This window comes from Cuculus canorus, chromosome 21, assembly GCF_017976375.1.
Source record: "Cuculus canorus isolate bCucCan1 chromosome 21, bCucCan1.pri, whole genome shotgun sequence".
NCBI classification, from domain to species: domain Eukaryota; kingdom Metazoa; phylum Chordata; class Aves; order Cuculiformes; family Cuculidae; genus Cuculus; species Cuculus canorus.
The window spans coordinates 1,917,718-1,931,401 of record NC_071421.1 but is presented as its reverse complement, the minus strand read 5'-3'; the positions used below and the strand labels follow the sequence as shown (position 1 = coordinate 1,931,401).

The 13,684-nt window shown below is 50.6% G+C and overlaps 1 protein-coding gene across 1 annotated transcript in view; it reads right to left on the bottom strand.

Annotated features, from left to right (window-relative positions):
- MIB2 (MIB E3 ubiquitin protein ligase 2) overlaps positions 1-1,082 on the bottom strand; it is a 40,402-nt gene extending 39,320 nt beyond the window's left edge. The window contains exon 1 of the mRNA XM_054085645.1: positions 355-1,082. The gene's annotated coding sequence lies outside the window, so the exon portion shown is untranslated. The remainder of the gene's footprint in view (positions 1-354) is intronic.
- Between the last annotated feature and the right edge of the window lie 12,602 nt (positions 1,083-13,684).

Below are 13,684 nucleotides of genomic sequence, written 5' to 3'. Positions count from 1 at the left end.
CACGGGAGAGAAACAGCCACATGTGCTCCACCCTGAGTCACATTCAGCACATGGCACATGCTCAAGTGATACAAAATACCAGTAGGAATCACTGCCCATGTTTCAGCGCTCAGCTCTCACCTCAACAAAGAACGTCTTACCAGCAGTACCTGTTTCTGAACAGGAAAGCAGCTGTACACTCACACCCTTCAGGGCAGCCAGCACTCGCCGTGCAGAGGAAAAGAAATAAAAATGGAGAAGTAGCAAGCAGATGTGCTTTCCCATGGACTCAACTCTGGCCAAATGCAGCCACGTAGAGCAGATCCACTCCCAGTGTAGCCCAAGAAAGAAAAAGGGAAAGAACCAGGCACATACCTGTCACAGCTGGGGGAGAGCAAGGCTCAGCCAGACCTCCAGAAAGCCACTATCCTTAGCCAAGGGCTGCTTTGCTTCTGTCCCTCGTTCATTCTGGGAGCAGGAGCCAGAGCAGCAGAGCTACCACAGTGGCCTAAGAGAGAGCAGACAAAAGACCAGAAGCCGCTTGCTCATGCACCATGGCTGTAGCTGACGGTCACAGGCTCCTCTCCCTCTCCAGACCTCTACTGTACGGGACTCTGGACCACCTCCTGCTCCAGACCTCCACCCTATGGGACACTGGCCCCTCTGCCACCCCAGATCTCTGCCATACGGGACGCTGGCCCCTCTCGCACTCCAGACCTTCACCACATGGAACAGCAGCCCCTCTGCCACCCCAGATCTCCACCCTATGGAACAGCAGCCCCTCTACCTCCCCAGACCTTCACCATATGGGACACTAGTGCCTCTCCCACCCCAGACCTTCATCCTGTGGGACATGAGGCCCCTCTCCTGCCCCAGAACTTTGCCATACAGGACAGCAGCCCCTCTGCCATCCCAGATCTCCACCCTATGGAGCAACAGCCCCCCTCCCACCGCAGAACTTCACCATACGGGACAGCAGCCCCTCTGCCATGCCAGAACTTCACCATACGTGACAGCAGCCCCTCTGCCACTCCAGAGCTTCGCATTACGTGACAGCAGCCCTTCTGCTATCCCAAATCTCCACCCTACGGAAGAGCAGGCGCTCTCCCGCCCCAGCCCTCCACTCTGTGGGGCAGCGGCCCCTCTTCTGCCCCAGATCTCCACTCTATGGAACAGCAGCCCCTCTTCCACCCCAGAAATTCACCATATGGGACAGCAGCCCCTCTCCCACCCCAGAAATTCACCATATGGGACAGCAGCCCCTCTCCCACCCCAGACCTCCACCCTGCAGGACATGAGGCCCCTCTCCCGCCCCAGGCCTTTGCCCTCCAGGACAGCAGCCCCTCTGCCACCCTACACCTTCAACATATGGGACACCGTTAAATGACAACGAGGCCCCTCTCCCACTCCAGACCTTTGCCATACGGGAAAGCAGCCCTTCTGCCACCCCACATCTCCGCCCTACAGACCAGCAGCCCCTCTCCTGCCCCACATCTCCGCCCTACGGGACAACAGGCCCGCACCCCGGCGGGATGGAGCCCCCCCGCCGCCTCCTCTCTCCTCTCACCCCCCCGTAAGCGGTGCCCAGACCCCCGCAGCCCCATTCCCGCTCCTCCGCCCCCGTTCCCCGCCTCTCACCGCCGGGGCAGCGGCCGAGGAGCCCGGCCGGGCGCCCCGCGGCTTCTGCAGCGGCGCCGCTCGCCCCCCCCAGCCCCGGGGCCGCCACGCCCGGCGCCGTGACCACCGCGAGGCACGCCGGGAGTTGTAGTCCCCGCGCAGGCCCCGCCCGCTGCCCCGGGGGAGCCGCGGACTGCAACTCCCAGAATGCTCCGCGGCGCGGCCCGCCCGCGGGGCCTGTGCGGGGACATGGAGGGGGCGGTGACCCGGGGGGGGCTGAGGGGCGAGGCCGGAGTTTCGATTTCTGGTCGGTGCTGCCTTGGTGGTGTCTCGGGAAGGACTGGGCAGCACGGGCCAGCGGGTCCTGCCCCGCCTGCACGCTCCGTGCTCGGTTCTGCCTCCCCGCCTGACGCCTTTGTGATGCCAAGGATAATAAATATTTGGGTTCTTTCCCTGTTTTTTGGGGGCAAAATGGGCATTGGAAGCCACGGGAGTGGCTGGCAGGGGAGAGGTGCGAGCTACACGCTGGGGTGCTTCTTATTAAACCTGTGGGTGTTGGATTTTTTGGGGTGTTTTTGGGATAACTTTGTTAGATAACTTAGGATATCTTGGCCAGATAACTTAGATAACTTGGTTAGATGAGTTATGTTAATTTACGAGATGATTTTCATAGACTCATAGAATAGTTTGGATTGGGAGGGACATTGAAGCCCATCCAGTCCCACCCCCTGCCATGGGCAGAGACACCTCCCGCTGGATCAGGGGCTCCAAACCCCATCCAACCTGGCCTGGAACCCCTCCAGGGATGGGGCAGCCACCACTGCTCTGGGCAACCTGGGCCAGGGCCTCCCCACCCTCACAGTGAAGCAATTCCTCCTTATGTCCAGCCTAAATCTGCCCCTCTCCAGTTTATACCCATTGCCCACAGTCCTATCCCTCCAAGCCTTTGTAAACAGTCCCTCTCCAACTTTCTTGTAGCTCCTTCAGGTACTGGAAGGTCACTATAAGGTCTCCTCGCAGCCTTCTCCAGGCTGAACAACCCCAACCCTCTCACCCTGTCCTCGTATGGGAGGTGCTCCAGCTCTCTGATCATCTTTGTAGCCTCCTCTGGACCTGTTCCAACAGCTCCATCTCCTTCTTATGTTGAGGATTCCAGAACTGGACACAGCTGAAATGGTCATCGTGAGATGCTGTGATCCGCTGGGCAGGTAGCCAGGAGGGCTTCAAAAGATGCTGCGGGCTGCCCACCAACAGCCTTCTGCCAGGGTTGTCTTTATTCCAAGATAAAAGCCCATTTTGCCTGCATGAGGTCATCGGTGGTTGAAATGCCACCATGTGTAGACCCGAATGTGTGAATCTAAAGATCTAAATCTACTTTCTCTTCAAACAGGCAACTTAGGAATTTGTGTTGTCTCGCTGCTGCCGCTGTTGGTATGGATCTGTTGTGTCGAGGGTGGGACACACTCTGCTGACTTCACCCCTGCCGAGGTCAGGGACACCTTGGAAACCTTCAACAGCGTTCTGTTCATCACTGGCACATCAAACACAGCTCTAACAGATTAGACTTTTGGGTACATTTAATCTTTGTTAACGCAGAGCGGCAGAGCAGAGCAAGGGTTAAAAGGCTGGCCTGCCTTGATAGTGAAGAAGAGCATTCACAGCAGTAAAACAAACACTCTGCACCAAAACCAGAAAGCCTGCAGTGTGATAAGACCTTGTCAGCGTAAGACCATGCACTCCCAACAGGAATATGGCAGCAAGGTCATAAAAGAATCATATGTGACGTTCCTTTTGCCTCTAGCCCATCAGGAATACTATCTAGAGCCCTAAAACCCAACGGAAGGAAACGAAGACACCGGGCAGCAGAGTTGCTTAGGACTTACGAAGACAAGAGCAGGCTTCTGAGACAGTGTCACAGCATAGTTGTAGCTACCCTAACATTTATAGCTACAGGGTACAAGGAACCTGTCCAAAATCAAGCTGGTCGTTGCCGTTTATAAAAGCCAAACAGGACGAGTCAGCATCCGTTGTCCTCTGTGTTGCGTAGCGGTGATGTTGGCCAGGCTGCTTGACACACACATTGAGGGCATTATGACAATGGGAATGTGAAAATGAGTGAATTGAATCACTCTTGGTCCTGACCAGGGCTGCCGTGCGTTTTACCCTTTGACCTGAAGATGGAAAATGCGTACTGTGAAGTATTTGGGAGCGTGGTAAGTGGACGTAAGCATGCACTAACACCCCCTCCCTCAGCTTACTTTTTACCAGCCAGATCTATATCTTAGTGTGAGCACAGAAATGCATTAGAGACAGCCGAGTGCAGCCAACATCAACTGTCTGAAAAGATCCATTCGCATTTAGAGTAGATTCTTTTGTGCTTGCTCAATAAATGTCAAGATAACTGAGACTTTACTTTTGCCAGTGGTCGTTGCAGACGCGTGAACCTGCATGCCCAGACTCTGAGTTATGTCAGACTTGGTTTTTCAAGCTAATTTTTCTTTTAAAAATAAAAACAAAGTTGGAAAATTGTTTTAGACTGTCTGTGCAGTCACCTTCTCAGGCAAAGGCGAAGTCAGGCAGCATCAGCAGCTCGGTCCATGGCCAAGATAAAAACTATATTGTCATTATTTTGATGAAATTTTGCCTTTGCTTGTGCGTAACCGCTTTGGAGAGATGGTATTTTGATTGTGCTTAAACACCACAGGTACTGCAAATGACAAACCTCTCCGGTGTGTGCAAATGTGTGAGCTCCAATGAATCTTTTCTAGCGGGGCAGCATTTGTGAGAAGAAATGAGCCAGCCTGGCAGGTGGAACCCATGGGCAGTCTGCAGGACAGAGAATTTCAGACCTCCTTTTGAGGGGTACAACTCCAAGACAGGCATCGGGAGCGCAGTGTCTAAGAGAAGGAAGGACTTGAGAGGACAAAGAGAAGTGTTCTCATGTACAAGGCTGATGCTGAGAAGAAAGAAAGAGCCTGTCTTGTGTGCTTAGGGGGTGAGCCAAAAAGTGATGGGCCAAAATGCAGCAATGGAGACTCAGTTTAGGTGTTAGGGACAACTGTCTAAGGCTGATGAAATGCTGCAGAAGACAGGCAATCTGGGAATCTTGCTTTGCCCACAGGATGCCGCTGTTACACACAATTAGGCACAGTCTGTTTCTGTAGGCTTCTGCTCTGGGCACTTTCCCCATCAGACATGAAAGACCACTCCAGGGTCAGCCAGGCTATATGGATTTAGCCCTTTAATCCAGCCTTTTTTAATAAAGGAACTCGCCTTAACTTTTTACATCTTACTGACGTGGCAGGTGTGAACGAAAGCCGATGCCTACGTGATGGCACCACCAGCAGCAGGAGTCTGGAGATGTCCTTTCAAGGTGATGGAACAGAAAGGGAAAAGAAATATTGGCTGGTGGGGGGAAAAACGGGTTGTCCAAAATGTGTCCTCAGGTCATATATAGAGAGGGAGGCTTTCCTCAACAACCGTGTCCTGCAGTGCCCGTTTTGCATGCTTAATACAGGAATTTGTATGTGGGAAGACTGGTTCAGGGAATTCTCTTTTACAAGCAAAGGCTGGCAGTGGCAGCTTCCCTGGCTCACCCGGTGCAAATGTGCACGGATGTTACGATTACACCTTCTGGTGTTGCCTTCAGAGGCACTGACCTGGACAGAACAGAAAAGATATGCCTGTCTTCTACTCTTCAGTGCAAGCTGAACAGTAATTCAAGCTCAACTGAGCCCCAGAACAAGGCAGAAAGTGACCTACATCCAATACCCAGCTTTGGGAATTAACTTTGAGGAAGTTCAATTCCACATCTAGGTCTCTTCTCTGAAACAAATGGAACTGCAGCCTAATGGAATCCACACCCAAGGGGAATTCCTTTCTATTCCTCTCTAACGTATTTTTAGCGCTGGAGAACAGTGACCCTGATTTTTTAATCCACATTTCTTACTGGAAAAAAATATGGTTCCGTGTTAATGCAAATTATTGCAAATCTTCAGGGGGGGGTTCGGTTGTATATTAGAAAAAAATTCTTTACCTAAAGAGTGGTGAAGCCCTGGCAGAGGCTGCCCAGGGCAGGGGTGGAGTCTCCGTCCCTGGAGGGGGTCAAAAAACCTGGAGATGTGGCACTTTGGGACACGGTTTAGCAGGTACAGTGGGGTTGGGCTGATGGTTGGACTGGATGAGCTTAGAGGCCTTTTCCAACCTCTGTGATTCCATGATTCCACGAATCCTTCAGATTCTAACGACTGTTCTGGATCCTGATGTCTTGAGCCACTGGCTGGTCTAAACAACAGGAGATTTAAAATGATCCAGGAGTTGTGGCAAGGCTGCTGTGACGATTTTATAACCGCTGTATCTGTTAAAAGGTCAGTGTTTATCTTGAGATACCATCTGCATCCGATAAGGTAACTGCTAAACAACAGGCAAAGCGTGGGTCCGGCTTTGTGTGACCTACACTGGAGTGGAATTTTGACTTCGGTGGAGTTTTTCCTCTGAGCCGACTCACTTAGCTGACAATCCTTTGCCATCTTGCTGTTCTCTGCAGCCCAGGCAGCATAATAAAAAGGACTAGAGACAGCCTGGATCTTCATACATCAGCCTGAAACCTCAGGGGGGAACTTTAAAACACTCGCTAGCAAATTTCTGCAAAGCATACGCTGAGCGTATCAATAAGGCAAATGGCAAATAAATATAACGGTGTTATGTATTCAGCCCGAGGGCTGCAGCTGTGTAATTGTGGTGTCCAGAAAAGCACTGCTCTCTGCTTCTGAATTTCATCCAGTTCCCCGGAGCCCTATAAGAAACAGCCCCCATCCCCGTTCTGTCTGTAAAACGAGATGAAAGGGGATCCACCCTCTTATCCTTTACACTCCTCTGCATCAGCTTTGCATCAGGATCCAATCCCACTGCCCTGCTGTGAGTAGAAGCAGCGCACCAGGGCACTGTGCTCCCATCGGAAACGTGTCAGCAGTGTCGGGAAAGACGGCAGAACGCCGAGTAGCCCTCCAGAAATGCTGGATAGACACGTGTAGCTTGCTGTAGACACAGGCAGGTAAATTCTCCCCATTTTTGGCAGGTAATCCGGAGACCTGATACTGAATGGATTCATAAAAGGAGTGCAGCGATGAGAAAGCACGCTGGCCTCGGAAGCTGCAGAAAATAGCAGCACTGAGCTGTGCCAGGCTGCAGGCTTCCTGCATTTTTGTCGCAAGCGTGGTGTTAATGACCAACAGCGAAAGAGCAGGGATCAGGTTATTCACAGATGTGTGTAAGGAACATGGAGCTCACTGCTGCAGGAGCAGTCGAGTGACAACTGGTGAGGTTAACTGCGACAAACCCTGCCTTGCTGCATGTCTTAGGCACACTACAGTCATTTTTACCCAGGTCACCTCCATCTTTTCCCGAAAAGACATTCCAGATCAGCTGCCTTCCTTCTCTGAAGGAGTGACACTAACAGAAGATCGAGTCTGCTGCCCTGTGCTCTAGGACCGAAGGCGCATGGGCACGACAGGCTTCTCAGATACCCATGGGCAGAAGAAACAGAAACAGTGTGCAAGATGAATCCAAACTATAATCCCGTTACTAGTTTCTGCTCACTTGAGGCTGGGGCTTCCTCAGGGAGCAGAGATCCTGCTGCTGCTGCCTGCTTTCTTGGGAGTTCCTCAGCCTGCTTCACTGCTTGGGTTTAATCCAGTTTGTATTCTAAGATAGTTTGCAGCCTATTCCAGCTAATTGTTTGGCTACTCATGGATTCATATAATTACTACCGGTGGGTAGCTAAATATCTCTTAGCTGTGAACTGAAACCTCGCCAGCCCTTGCCAACCCAAGTACAGTCTGCATTTCTAGGTCTAGGATCTCCTTGACTCATGAATCTGTCTCCAGAGAGAGGGATCTCCTGGTGCTACAGAAATCCTGGTGGGCGAAGGGGAGTTATGGAGGTTCCGTGCATCTCATCCTGAGCACAGGGCAGCAGACCTGATCTTCCATCAGTGTCACTCCTACAGAGAAGGAAGCCAGCTGATCTGGAACGTCTTGCACCAGCTGGTTTACATCCCAAAGCGGGGATCCAACCTCCTTTCCTATTTCTGTACAGAAACCATGCAACAGTCTTAATAACTGAAGGCCTCTTGTTTGAGGGGGTTATCACACATACACATTCTTTCCTTTTTCCCTTCTTTTCCCCTTCAATGTCTCCCAGTTATTTCCTTTTCAGCTATTACAGGCGCACTCATTGTAATGCAATGACCGTTTGTGCAGGCAGCATTTGAATAAGTACTTTACTGCCCTGTGTGACTCAAATAGCTGTTGGATCAGGAAAATATTAGCAACCATTTAGTTTTAGGTGTTTTTCTGAGCAGCCAGGGCTTTGATCAGCAGAGGGGTATATGGCACTGCACCATTCCTAAGGTCAAGGAATTCTACCTATCGCAGGAGTCAAGAGTCTTATCTTGTGCGGGCTGCCCCATCCCTGGAAATGTTCCGAGCGAGGCCGGATGGGGTTTGAGCCCCTGATCCAGTGGGAGGTGTCGCTGCCCATGGCAGATGGTTGGAATCGGATGATCTTTAAGGTCCCTTCCCACCCAAACCATTCTATAACTGCCAATGGTAACTGAAGAGCAGGCAAATAAAGAGAAAGAGGGGAGTAACTGGCAGGGATTCAGAGAGAAAAAGCTGGAGTATCAGCGTAATTGCCCTGTGCTGTGTTCTGCAGCGTGTGTGACAGTGCACGGCAGCACTGACTCCAACCATCAACAGTCCTGTCATGTGGAGAAGAGGGGCTCGCATGAGTTTGCCCTGAAGGGGCTCCTTTCATGTCTAAATCATACAAACAGGGCCAGGAGAGTCACTTTCCATGCGGCTCGTTACCCGGCGTTATGTAAGGAACTGAGTTTATGCGACTATAATTGCTCCTCGAGGTTGGGTTTGCAGGCAGAGCTGGCTAGAACACGCAGTTTTGTGCATTTTTGTGCGAGAGCTGAGTGCCTGCGTGCCAAATTGGCTGTTTGTGCGTACAGCCACAGGATCTATGAGAGTTACAGGCACTGCTGCAGATTTTATCTCCCAAATGCAGCCTCTGGTATGTGTCCAGGGAGGCAAATGAGCAACAGCACTTTAAGCCTTCTGGGCAGGTCAGACACATAGAGCTGGAAATACAGGCAGGTAACAATTTCCTGTATTTTGAGGTCTTTCTGTAATTAGCTTAGTGTCAACTTGATTGTTCGCCACGGAGAGGATTTTTGACAGGTTAATATTGAACAGGAGGCGATTTCCATTTTTATAGCTCCACGTTGTTCTCCCTGTTGAATTCTTACAATTCAACATATCCATTGCACGCCAGCAGGAGGGGTGCACGTGGAAGGAGGCTGTTGAAGACAATCATCTCAGAAGGATGTCCAGATGGACAGTTTGAGTGGTAGATGAGATCCTCTTGTCGCTGTTCTGCAAACAGGTGTAGACCTCAGAATCAACGAAGTATCTCTCTGGATTATGTTCCCATTCTCTCTCAAATACACCATTCAGGAAAGTCTGTTCTATTTAAAACCAACCCTGATCAAGCAATTTAGAAAATCTCATCCTAAATCTGTGTCCTATCTGCTGATGGCCGTAGTTAAGAGACAATGGCAAAGCAGAGATGACGTAAACTCTTGGCTTTCAGGGGTATTAAAAACCAGATTGAAATCTCTCTGGCTGGCACCCAACATGCAGGGACGCCAGCTTAAGTTGCTCACAAGTGATCTTTCTAGCTTGGTGCTCAAAACGTATCATGGACATCTGGATAGAATAAAACCAAATATAAAGTGAACCAGAAAAGCCCTGTGTCGATCTGATGAGGGTGCGTGATTCCAAGAGAATTCTTGTGCAGTCATGAAGCTTCTCATGGAAAAAAAACACTGGAGTGATGCCATGAAATAGAATAGTTCACATCTCTCTGTCATCCCAAGATGCCACATGACGCAGTGGATAATCCTGGAGGAGGATCTGGAGGTCTCTACGTAGTGAGCTGTGCTAGCTCCGTGCTGCTGGCTTCTCCCTTCATCGTTATCTGTTTCTCTGAGAAGTCGGCTGCCTCATTAGGTTCCACTCTTGGCTAAGCCAACCAGTATGGGAAATACAATTAAATTATACAATTTCCATATGGGAAATACAATTAAAAAGTCCTCTCTATTCTTCCCAGCAATGCTCCCGCAGAGCACACTGAAATGGCACATCATGCAGCAAAGAAACTCTCTCTTACCTACAGAATCCTGCCTCTCGCCCGTGTGAGAAACGTCAGGACAATCCACAATGGTGTGGTTGATGCAGACTTTCTGAAATACATCCTATAAGCCCAGGGAACGATGTTTTGCTGTGGTTTGTAGGGCAGTGCCTCCCTGGGTTACTTATGGGAAGGAAGAAACAAACCCCGGTGCCACAGAGGCGCTGTTAAGAATAGCAAACTGCTGCGCTCTTGGTCATACTCCTGTCCAGAGTCCTTGAGCAGCTCGTGAATATGAACACAGTGAGCTTGAAACTCGGCTTTACAGATGCCATTCATCAACGGTTAACACTGAACTTCATCAAACTCAGTGGTCATGTAGGAAGAAATACTATTGTGCTCGTGCCAGCATTCTCTCTCTACGGCACTATTTCTCTCCGGCTAGAACAGAGCCCGTGAGGAACAGAGGGGAATTGAAATCCTGGAGACAAATTCCTTCACTCTTAAGATGAGGAAGGCTCTTACCTGTAGCCAAGCCCAGGCTGTGGTTAATCCTGCCTGTTCTCCCGCTGCTCAACAAAAGTCCCCCCTTCTCTCCCCCTGCCATCCTTCCCACTGCCGACTGCCTCATGAACGGGCAGGGCTCCGCTCATTGGCTTCTCTCCAGTTCAACCATCTTTTTCCACTAATGCTTCTTCGGAATTGACAGTTAAGGCTTTGTCCGTGTGAGCCATGTGCGAAGACTTCTGGCATCTCCCCCTTGTAACCTGATACAAAGGCAAAAGGATACAGGGGAAGAAGAGGAGACTGTACCACCACGGACTCGGCAGCCTGATGCTCTGTGGCTGAGCAGAGCACGGAGGAGGAATCCTCAGGTCCTTCCGTTGAGGGATGAAGGATCACAAGCGCCGGGGGACAGGCTCCTTACACCCTCAGCTGAATCCCAAAGATGTGAAGCTCTGGAGGCTTGGGTCAGATGCAGCAGGAACACAAAGTGTCCCTATCCCATGGGGGAAGGAGGTGAGGCTGATGCTGGAACCCCACTGAGAGAGGCAGGAGCCCAAGATTCGCAGCACCTAAACAAACCAAACCCCTTTTGCTCGTTTGCTATTGTTTTCTGGCAAACTGCATCTTTATTACCTCTGGGAGTTGGAGTGTTCCCTGGCTCCAATAAAAATGTCTGTACCTTCGTAAGGCAGTAAAGACTTCAGGGGCACCAGCTCGCCTTCAAACAGCTTCATGGGCGTTGCAGATGCTGAAAGCAAACAGGCGATGGAGTCACAGGGCTCGAAGTGGACTGTGACGCTTCTTGTTTTGTTTCATCCCTTTTAATCCAATTCTCATTGCTTCCCCAGTGGAGGAGCTGAATCTGAGTTGTTTGGGGATGGTCTTACGAGAAGTTGTTGAGGGGTATGTGGCACAATCCAACATGGTTGGTCTTGCATACGAATCACCGATTTGAGATCCCATCTGCATGGAGGACAGATTCCTTCCAGCCTGGATTCCGGATGAATGTCAAAATCATCAGGATGGATCTCAGTCAGATGAGTTCAAAATTATCTGAGCTTCCTGAAGGCATTTTCGAGCATTTCTGGTGGTCTTGGTGCAGGATGCTTCTCTGGCCTTTCTCTACCGGCCAGCTGTGCTCCTACTGACGGACCGGGAACTCTGCTGTACGCCGAACTGGGGCAGAGTATGATTCTTCAGGGACACAAGGTGGTAGCTCATCTGCTCTGTACCTTGAGTGTACCTTAGGAGATGTTCTGTGGACTGGGAGTTACCAACAGACCTTACAGGTGGATAGTGGTTTTCTACTGGTGGTTTTGACACATCTTCTAGTAGTTGTGGATATAAGATCTAGAGAGAAATTTGTTACCATGAGGGTGTTGAGGCCCTGGCCCAGGCTGCCCAGAGCAGTGGTGGCTGCTCCATCCCTGGAAGGGTTCAAGGCCAGGTTGGATGGAGCCCCTGAGCTCCAGGTTGGATGGAGGCCAGGTTGGATGGAGGTGTCCCTGCCCATGGCAGGGGCTGGGACTGGATGGGCTTTAAGGTCCTTTCCCACCCAAACCATTCCATGATTCTACGATCTCTTTGAGCTCCAGTTTTTATCATCTACTCCTGTAGATGATAACTTTGACCCTAGAACCTTGTGCCACGAAAAGGCAGGGATTATGCTGATCATGTTCCCCCATTCCTGTCCTCTTATTTTATGGCCATGCTCAGCGCTTGTCCCCGAGGTCTGACAGGGCTGCGGAGTACCAAGATTTCTTGAGATCTCATACCTTCCTTTCAGGCCTGGCATAGCAGCAAGGTGACCCAAAGTACGTACGTAGGCTTGGGGAAGACAACCAGGAGAGCCGCGCCAACGTGCCATTCTGAGACAAAAAATAATTTCAACAATGCACTCTGAAAAATGGTCCCACCAGTTCCCCGGGGCACCTCTAATGGATCCTAATTAGAGGCTGTCACTTCTTGTTATGGGAAGGAAGGAACAGTTCAGCTTTCCCAGCCCTTAACCTTGGAGAGACTGAGATGAGAGCTGCCCGTAGGAATTGTTTAATTTAGGGCATTTTCACTCCTGCAAGAAATTAATTGGGAATTTCTGTGTGTGGTAGGACAGGCACCTCCAGGAGGTACCTGACACGAAGCCACGTCTAACGCTGTAAACTCACGCACCTACGCCCACCTGAGAAAACTTTAATTTTGGAACATTTGTGCCCACCATTTCTCATACACCGGGCTCCTGCCCCAGGCTCCTCTCCTGCTCAGCCTGCTCCCACCAACATTTACGCACTCGATTCCTACTAGATTCGTCGAAGGGGTTTCCCTGGAAGGCGACTGCAAAACCCATCAAGGCTGTAGGACACAGTGTCCCGCACAGACTGCTTCCATGGGTTGTGGGTGATGCCAATCAGCTCAGCAGGTTTCTAAAAACCTGTTGTGAAACCGCAGCCCCTAAAGAACGAAGCCTCCCCTCTGTCTCCTACTAATGCATTTCTTACATGCGTCTTTTTCAGACGTTTGGTTTCTTGACAGCGTTTACGTAACCTGGCTCGAAACACTCCCACAGATGATTAAATGCCTGCTGTGAAATCCAAAGCTCCGATTAAAAGGATGGAGCTTTCCAGGACTGCAGTATTGGTGCAGATGGTTAATACTCATGGTTTGCTCTACGAGGGAAAAAGTGACATTTTCTTTACAAGTCCATACAGCTTGAGCTTTCCCATGGGAATTGCTTGTTTTGTTCAGATTATTATTTCAAAGCCACGGTCAGATGTGATCACCCATTGGATTAGAGGAAGCAAAAGGAGATGATCAGATAATCCCTGCGGCACAAAGCATTTTGAGTTCAATTTGAAGAGAGCCGACACTTACGGTCAATTTGTTTCGCTCAGGGGTGCTCCTCTTCTCCTCTCCATCGAAAATCCTCACGCCAACGGCTGTAGACCATTAGCTGTGGGGTGTTGGAGGAATCTGCTCACGGCAGCACCTGCTGGGCTGGCGGAGGGGACAACCCCCCTTCAGGAAAAGCGCACGCTTCAAAGAGGAAGGCGCAAAAGGGCAAAGAGCCAAACCAGACCTTGCAAAATCATCGCGATGTCCCTTTCTCACCTGGTGGGTGGACATCTTTGGCAAAGAAAACTTCTGATCTATCCCAGGCTATCCCGAGCACAAGATAAAATAGTAAATACAGATCATAGCGTCGTAGAATCATAGACTGATTTGGGATGGAAGGGACCTCAAAGCCCACCCAGTTCCACCCCCTGGATCAGGGGCTCCGGCGCTCCGTCCAACTGTGCCAAACCAGGCACAATAAAACCAAACTCCCTGCAGGTGGGGGTTTGTGCCATGGGTCTCAGAACAGAAACATCGGTGAGGGGGAAAGTTC